This window comes from Camelina sativa, chromosome 8 (assembly GCF_030686135.1).
Source record: "Camelina sativa cultivar CO46 ecotype springtype chromosome 8, ASM3068613v1".
NCBI classification, from domain to species: Eukaryota; Viridiplantae; Streptophyta; class Magnoliopsida; order Brassicales; family Brassicaceae; genus Camelina; species Camelina sativa.
In genome coordinates this window covers 15,410,713-15,419,436 of record NC_141887.1, presented here as the reverse complement: position 1 = coordinate 15,419,436, position 8,724 = coordinate 15,410,713, and positions in this window count along the sequence as shown.

The window sequence follows — 8,724 nt, the reverse complement described above, 5'->3', positions numbered from 1 at the left end:
ACAGTAACAAATCTGTTTACTGCTTTGAATCAATCTTTTCTGGGTTTTAGCCTGTTTCGGGACAAAATGGGTATAAGTGTTGTCTAAACACTCCAAATTCAACCCGAACTCTTATAATTAGTCAAATGCATTGGATTGCTACATATTTTGACCCTATAAACAGTAACAAATCTGTTTACTGCTTCGAATCAATGTTTTCTCGGTTTTAGCATGTTTTCTCGGCTTAAGCCTTTTTTGGGATAAAAGAGGTTTAAGTGTTGCCTAAACACTTCAAATTCATCCCAAACTCTTACAGTTATTCAAATGCATTCAATTCTCACACATTCTGACCCTAGAAACAGTAACAAAGCTGTTTACTGCTTCGAATCAATGTTTTCTCTGTTTTAGCCTGTTTCGGGACAAAATGGGTATAATTGTTGTCTAAACACTTCAAATTCATCCCAAGCTCTTACAATTAGTCAAATGCATTGGATTGTCACACATTCTGACCATAGAAACAGTAACAAAGCTGTTTACTACTTCAAATCAATGTTTTCTCGGTTATAGCTTGTTTCAGGACATAATGGGTATAATTGTTGTCTAAACACTTCAAATTCAACCCGAACTCTTATAATTAGTCAATTGCATTGGATTATTATACATTCCGACCCTAGAAACAGTAACAAAGCTGTTTACTGCTTTGAATCAATGTTTTCTCAGTTTTAGCCTGTTTCGGGACAAAATGGGTATAAGTGTTGTCTAAACACTCCAAATTCAACCCGAACTCTTATAATTAGTCAAATGCATTGGACTGTTACAAATATTGACCCTATAAACAGTAACAAAACTGTTTACTGCTTCGAATCAATGTTTTCTCGGTTTTAGCCTGTTTTCCCGGCTTAAGTTTGTTTTGGGATAAAAGAGGTTTAAGTGTTGTCTAAACACTTAAAATTCATCCCAAACTCTTACAATTATTCAAATGCATTCGATTGTCACACATTCTGATCCTAGAAACAGTAACAAAGCTGTTTACTGCTTCGAATCAATGTTTCTCTGTTTTAGCCTGTTTTCTCGAATTAAGCGTGTTTTGGGATAAAACAGGTTTAAGTGTTGTCTAAACACTCCTAATTCATCCAAAACTCTTACAATTAGTGAAGAGCATTGGATTGTCACACATTCTGACCCTAGAAGCAGTAGCAAAGCTGTTTACTGCTTTGAATCAATGTTTCCTTGGTTTTAGCATGTTTCGGGACAAAATGGGTATAAGTGTTGTCTAAACACTTCAAATTCAACCCGAACTCTTATAATTAGTCAATTGCGTTGGATTATTATACATTCCGACCCTAGAAACAGTAACAAAGCTGTTTACTGCTTTGAATTGTAAGTTTGAGAGTAGAGTAATCAAGAGATTATGGAAGAGAGTGAAATCGTGTAAAGAGTGAGGAGAGTGAACGATTGAGAGAGAGAGTGTTGGAGAAAGAGAATAAACTCTTTTCTTACTTCTATTAGTATGATACTTACAAACTATTTAAAGACATATACAAATAGGATATTCTCTTAGGATCCTATGCACACTAATATGAGGAGAAAGCGACATCTCCTTATTCTAACATGTGATCTCCTCTTCTCTCTTACAACTTGCTCCAACGGCTACAAAGGAAGGATCGAGATGAATGGCGACCGTTGGAGGATCTCTTTGGTGGATTGGGCTCATGAAGACTTCTATTTGAGGATGGCCCGTTGGTTGGTCGTACGGACGTCCGTACGGTCGTACGGACAAGTGTGTGTGCCGGTTCATACTCCCCCTCAAGCTTGACTTGGGGAACTAGTCAAGCTTGACAACATAGGCACCCACCTCATTAAAAAAACCTTAGTATAGAAAAACCTCTTGGGAAAACTATACTTAAGGGAAAAAGAGTGTAGGCGCCAAAACAAAGCAAGTCATGGCCGAGTGAGGTTTAGGAGGCCAAGCTTAGGATGGATGTATTCACACACTTGGGGGCTCGCAGCTTTAGTCAGGACGTCTGCAAGTTGTTCTTTGCTTTCGGTATGGCAAGGTAAGACAACTCCAAGCTTGATTTGTTCTCGGACCTTATGGCAATCCACTTCAATGTGCTTGGTCCGCTCATGGAACACTGAATTGGTTGCTATATGAATGGCTGCTTCGTTATCACAGTGCATGGTGATCGGCTTTGTTGATTCTATTCCAAGATCCTTGAGTAACATCTTCAGCCACATTAGCTCCGTCGTTAGCTTCCTCATAGCTCTATACTCGGATTCGGCACTTGAGAGTGAGACGACCTTTTGCTTCTTGCTCTTCCATGTGACCAGGTTCCCTCCAAGGAACGTGCAATAGCCTGTGGTTGAGCGTCGGTCCCCACGATCTCCGGCATAGTCAGCGTCGCAGTAGCCTACCAACTCAGTGCTCTTGTTGCGTCCCATCCATATGCCTTGGCCGGGTGAGCCCTTGATGTACTTGAGGATCCGTGTCAGCATGTTCCAATGGTGCACGGTGGGGTTCTTCATATGCTGGCTTACCTGGTTCACGGCAAAGCAAATGTCAGGCCGTGTGATAGTCAAATAAATGAGCTTACCGACTAGCCGCCGGTAGAGGCTAACGTCCTCGAATGGAGCGGTGTCAAGCTCCCCCTGTCCTCCATCCTTGTAATTCTCTTCTAGGGGCGTTGTTACTGCCTTAGCTCCTAGTTTTCCTGTTTCACTCAATAAGTCTAGTGCATACTTTCTTTGAGACAACAATAACCCTTCATTTGATCTATAAACTTCTATCCCAAGAAAGTATTTCAACTCTCCAAGATCTTTAATATCAAAAACTGATTTCAAGAATGTTTTAGAGTCTTGAATACCTACCGAGTCACTTCCAGTGATGATGATATCATCAACATACACTAGAATGACTACTATACCTTTGGCGCTTGGTAAGGTGAACAAGGTGTGGTCAGCTTCGGATTTGCGAAAGCCTTTGTCAAGGAGTGTGGTGCTAAGCTTGTGATACCAAGCCCTTGGTGACTGCTTCAAGCCATAGATAGCTTTGTTGAGTTTCAAGACCTTTCCCGGACCAATAGTATCCTCCAAACCCGGTGGTGGTCGCATATACACTTCATCCTCCAGTTCTCCTTGCAAGAAGGCGTTCTTCACGTCCATTTGCCAAAGCTCCCAGTCGAGGTTGGTGGCGAGAGAGAGTACAACTCGAACCGTGTGAAGCTTAGCCACCGGAGCAAACGTATCAAGATAGTCCTCCCCATACGTTTGCGTGAACCCTCGTGCGACTAGGCGGGCTTTGTGGCGTTCAATCTCCCCATTGCTCTTATATTTGATTGTGAAGATATACCGAGAGGTGACAGCCTTCTTGCCCTTGGGTAAGTCAGCCTCGTCCCATGTATGATTTTGCACCATGGCCGTATTCTCGGCATCCACTGCATCTCTCCATACTTTGTGCTGCTTAGCCTCATCATAGGTCTTGGGGATCCAATCCTCATCAATATGGCCAAGAAACACTTGATGCTCTATCGGAAAATGAGCCAAGGTGCACACGGCCTGAATCGGATGAGCAACGGCCATGTTGTTGTAGTACACACGGGTGTTCTTCCAATGACTAGGAGGATACCTAATACGTTGGCTGCGCCGAAGAGGAACTATAGCCCCAGCTTCGGAGTTGGCTCGTCCTGGAGTAATGATCTCCTCAAGCTGTTCAGCCGTCTCCTCGGTTGTTTCGGCCGTGTTGTCCGCGAGTGACTCGGGTGCTTCCTCATGCTGCTCAGTATGGTCATCGGCATGTGTAGCAGGCTCAGGCTCAGTAAATGGCTCAGGTTGCTCTGGTGATGCTGGTCTGGCTGACTCGGTAGTGATCCGATCGTTTTCAAGACCTAGTCGCTCAAGGATTACTCGGAGGTTGCGCGTCCGATCAGATGGTGAATCAGAGAGGTTACGGAGCTCATCCCAATTCTTCTCATCGTAAAAACCTTGTGTCTCCATGAACTTGACATCACGAGATACTAGAACCCTCCTTGTTGTAGGTTCATAGCACTTATACCCCTTTTGTGTGGTAGAGTAGCCAAGAAACATAGCCTTTGTACTCTTTGCATCAAGCTTGTCTCTTAGCTCACCTGGTCGCAACACATAGCACACACAACCAAACACTCGTAAGTGATCAAATGTAGGTTTGTCATTCGTTAATACCTCAAATGGAGACACATCCTTTAGGATCTTTGTTGGTGTGCGGTTAATAAGATAACAAGCGGCTAGCACAGCATCTCCCCAAAACCTCTTTGGAACCCTTGTGTGAAACATCATAGACCTTGCTACTTCCATGAGATGCCTATTCTTTCTCTCAGCCACTCCATTTTGTTGTGGTGTGTAAGGACAGCTAGTTTGATGAAGAATTCCATGTTTGGCTAGATATTGCTTAAAGGCATGGCTTGTGTACTCTCCACCATTATCTGATCTCAAAATTTTAATCTTGGCATGAAAGTGGTTAGTGACATAATTTTGAAAATTAGTAAAGGCCTCAAGGACTCTATCCTTAGAGGGAAGTAAAGTTATCCAAGTATATTTTGATTTTTCATCAATAAAAGTCACAAAATACTTTTGATTATCTCTAGATAAGCAAGGAGATGTCCAAACATCAGAATGAATTAAATCAAAACATTTTTCATAAATAGTAATAGATTTAGGAAAAACAGCCTTGCAATGTTTACCAAGAATACAAGCCTCACACTCATCATTTTGAAAAGAAACATTAGGAAATATTAAAGATAAAGCTCTTGTGTGAGGGTGTCCTAGCCTAGCATGTAAAATAGAATCACTAGGTTTCATAATAACCGAATTAAAACAAGATGCATTAGAAGATAAGTTCAAGTCCTCAAGCACATAGAGGTCATCCTTGGATCCTCCTTGACCAAGAACCTTACTTGTCTCAATATCCTGAAAATGAACATTGTTAGGACCAAATATAGCATAACAATTTAAATCAGTAGTGGCTCTCTTAACTGATAGCAAGTTAGAAGTAAAGTTTGGCATATAAAATGCCTTAGTCTCCTTATCAAATAGTTTCAAGTTTCCAATGCCTTTAACTGGTACTTTCTCACCATTTGCTATTATCACATTACCATTAGCAGGTTTAATATCACTAATTAGCCTAGAATCACTAATCATGTGATGGGATGCACCAGAATCAACTATGAGGGGTTTAATTTTGTTTGAGGCAAGAAACGCCTTACCGGTGGCCTCTTTGATGGCTTTGATGAGCGCATCAAGGTCGGACCGCCTTACCAGCTCGGACGATGCTGCAGCAAGAGCAGTTCCACTGGTCACTTGTTGAGGTTGCTCAGAGATTGATGACTCCCCCATGGCTACTGCTTGATGAGCTCTCGGTGGTCCTCCGCGGTTTGGTCGTCCACCTCGGATGGTACCCGGCGGTGGTGCTAGATGAGGGTGTAGAATCCAGCAGCGGCTCTTGAAGTGACCAAGCTTCTTACAATGCTCACAAAATGGCGGGTTGTTCTTGTCCTCCGGCTTGTAGTAGCCCTTGTTTGCTGATGCCGTCTCAGCTTTGTTAGCGGTCACAAGTTCTCCCTTGCCGCCAAACAATCCCATGGAGCCATGCTCCTTTTGAATTTGGTTACAGACATCATCAAGGCTAGGGAGCTTGTCCGACCGTAGAATATGCTTGATAAGGTCATTGTAGGAGGGGTTCAAGGTCAAGAGAAGGCCGAACACCTTATCTTGTTCACGCCTCTCATTCAGAATGGCCGGATCTATAGTCGCCGGCCGGAGCATCTCTAGTTCAGCCCAAAGGGACCTAAACTTCCCAAAGTGCTTGGTGAACTCCATGTCTTCTTGGTTGAGGTTGTTGATGGCCCTCTTAATCTCAAAAATTCGGTTTACATTTGTAACATTCCCAAAAACATTCTTGAGAGTGTCCCACAAGTCTTTTGCTGTCTCGCAATAAGAGTAAGCTTCAAGTATAGGTGCATCTAGGGAGTTTTGAATGATAGCTAGGACTCCCTGATCTTCTTGAAACCACTTGTTCTTCTCATCGACAAGATCCTTGCCGTCTTTGGTGGTCTCGCCACTAGGAGCTTCGCTCGTCTCAACATGGGACCAAAGTCCTCGGCCGCATAGGGCTGTCTTTGTGGTTCTAGCCCACAGTAAGTAATTCTCTCCCTTGAGAGTAACTGGAACAATGAGAGTTTTGGTAGTTTCCATGGAAAAAGATGAAGAGACCGTTGGTTAAAGCTATTGTCCAACGGTTAAAGAAAGAAGATTCAAGAACAAGAAATTTCAAGAACAAGAAAGAGAATGCGGAAGGGAGTGATGGAGATTTGAGGCAAGAACAGAATCAAATCTGCTCTGATACCATGTAAGTTTGAGAGTAGAGTAATCAAGAGATTATGGAAGAGAGTGAAATCGTGTAAAGAGTGAGGAGAGTGAACGATTGAGAGAGAGAGTGTTGGAGAAAGAGAATAAACTCTTTTCTTACTTCTATTAGTATGATACTTACAAACTATTTAAAGACATATACAAATAGGATATTCTCTTAGGATCCTATGCACACTAATATGAGGAGAAAGCGACATCTCCTTATTCTAACATGTGATCTCCTCTTCTCTCTTACAACTTGCTCCAACGGCTACAAAGGAAGGATCGAGATGAATGGCGACCGTTGGAGGATCTCTTTGGTGGATTGGGCTCATGAAGACTTCTATTTGAGGATGGCCCGTTGGTTGGTCGTACGGACGTCCGTACGGTCGTACGGACAAGTGTGTGTGCCGGTTCATATGAATCAATGTTTTCTCAGTTTTAGCCTGTTTTGGGACAAAATGGGTATAAGTGTCGTCTAAACACTCCAAATTCAACCCGAACTCTTATAATTAGTCAAATGCATTGGATTGCTACATATTTTGATCCTATAAACAGTAAAAAATCTGTTTACTGCTTTGAATCAATCTTTTCTCGGTTTTAGCCTGTTTCGGGACAAAATGGGTATAAGTGTTGTCTAAACACTCCAAATTCAACCCGAACTCTTATAATTAGTCAAATGCATTGGATTGGTACATATTTTGACCCTATAAACAGTAACAAATCTGTTTACTGCTTTGAATCAATGTTTTCTCGGTTTTAGCCTGTTTCGGGACAAAATAGGTATAAGTGTTGTCTAAACATTCCAAATTCAACCCGAACTCTTATAATTAGTCAAATGGATTGGATCTTTACATATATTGACCCTATAAACAGTAACAAAACTGTTTACTGCTTCGAATCAATGTTTTCTCGGTTTTAGCATGTTTTCTCGGCTTAAGCCTTTTTTGGGATAAAAGAGGTTTAAGTGTTGCCTAAACACTTCAAATTCATCCCAAACTCTTACAGTTATTCAAATGCATTCAATTCTCACACATTCTGACCCTAGAAACAGTAACAAAGCTGTTTACTGCTTCGAATCAATGTTTTCTCTGTTTTAGCCTGTTTCGGGACAAAATGGGTATAATTGTTGTCTAAACACTTCAAATTCATCCCAAGCTCTTACAATTAGTCAAATGCATTGGATTGTCACACATTCTGACCATAGAAACAGTAACAAAGCTGTTTACTACTTCAAATCAATGTTTTCTCGGTTATAGCTTGTTTCAGGACATAATGGGTATAATTGTTGTCTAAACACTTCAAATTCAACCCGAACTCTTATAATTAGTCAATTGCATTGGATTATTATACATTCCGACCCTAGAAACAGTAACAAAGCTGTTTACTGCTTTGAATCAATGTTTTCTCAGTTTTAGCCTGTTTCGGGACAAAATGGGTATAAGTGTTGTCTAAACACTCCAAATTCAACCCGAACTCTTCTAATTAGTCAAATGCATTGGACTGTTACAAATATTGACCCTATAAACAGTAACAAAACTGTTTACTGCTTCGAATCAATGTTTTCTCGGTTTTAGCCTGTTTTCCCGGCTTAAGTTTGTTTTGGGATAAAAGAGGTTTAAGTGTTGTCTAAACACTTAAAATTCATCCCAAACTCTTACAATTATTCAAATGCATTCGATTGTCACACATTCTGATCCTAGAAACAGTAACAAAGCTGTTTACTGCTTCGAATCAATGTTTCTCTGTTTTAGCCTGTTTTCTCGAATTAAGCGTGTTTTGGGATAAAACAGGTTTAAGTGTTGTCTAAACACTCCTAATTCATCCAAAACTCTTACAATTAGTGAAGAGCATTGGATTGTCACACATTCTGACCCTAGAAGCAGTAGCAAACCTGTTTACTGCTTTGAATCAATGTTTCCTTGGTTTTAGCATGTTTCGGGACAAAATGGGTATAAGTGTTGTCTAAACACTTCAAATTCAACCCGAACTCTTATAATTAGTCAATTGCGTTGGATTATTATACATTCCGACCCTAGAAACAGTAACAAAGCTGTTTACTGCTTTGAATCAATGTTTTCTCAGTTTTAGCCTGTTTTCGGACAAAATGGGTATAAGTGTTGTCTAAACACTCCAAATTCAACCCGAACTCTTATAATTAGTCAAATGCATTGGATTGCTATATATTTTGACCCTATAAACAGTAACAAATCTGTTTACTGCTTTGAATCAATCTTTTCTGGGTTTTAGCCTGTTTCGGGACAAAATGGGTATAAGTGTTGTCTAAACACTCCAAATTCAACCCGAACTCTTATAATTAGTCAAATGCATTGGATTGCTACATATTTTGACCCTATAAACAGTAAC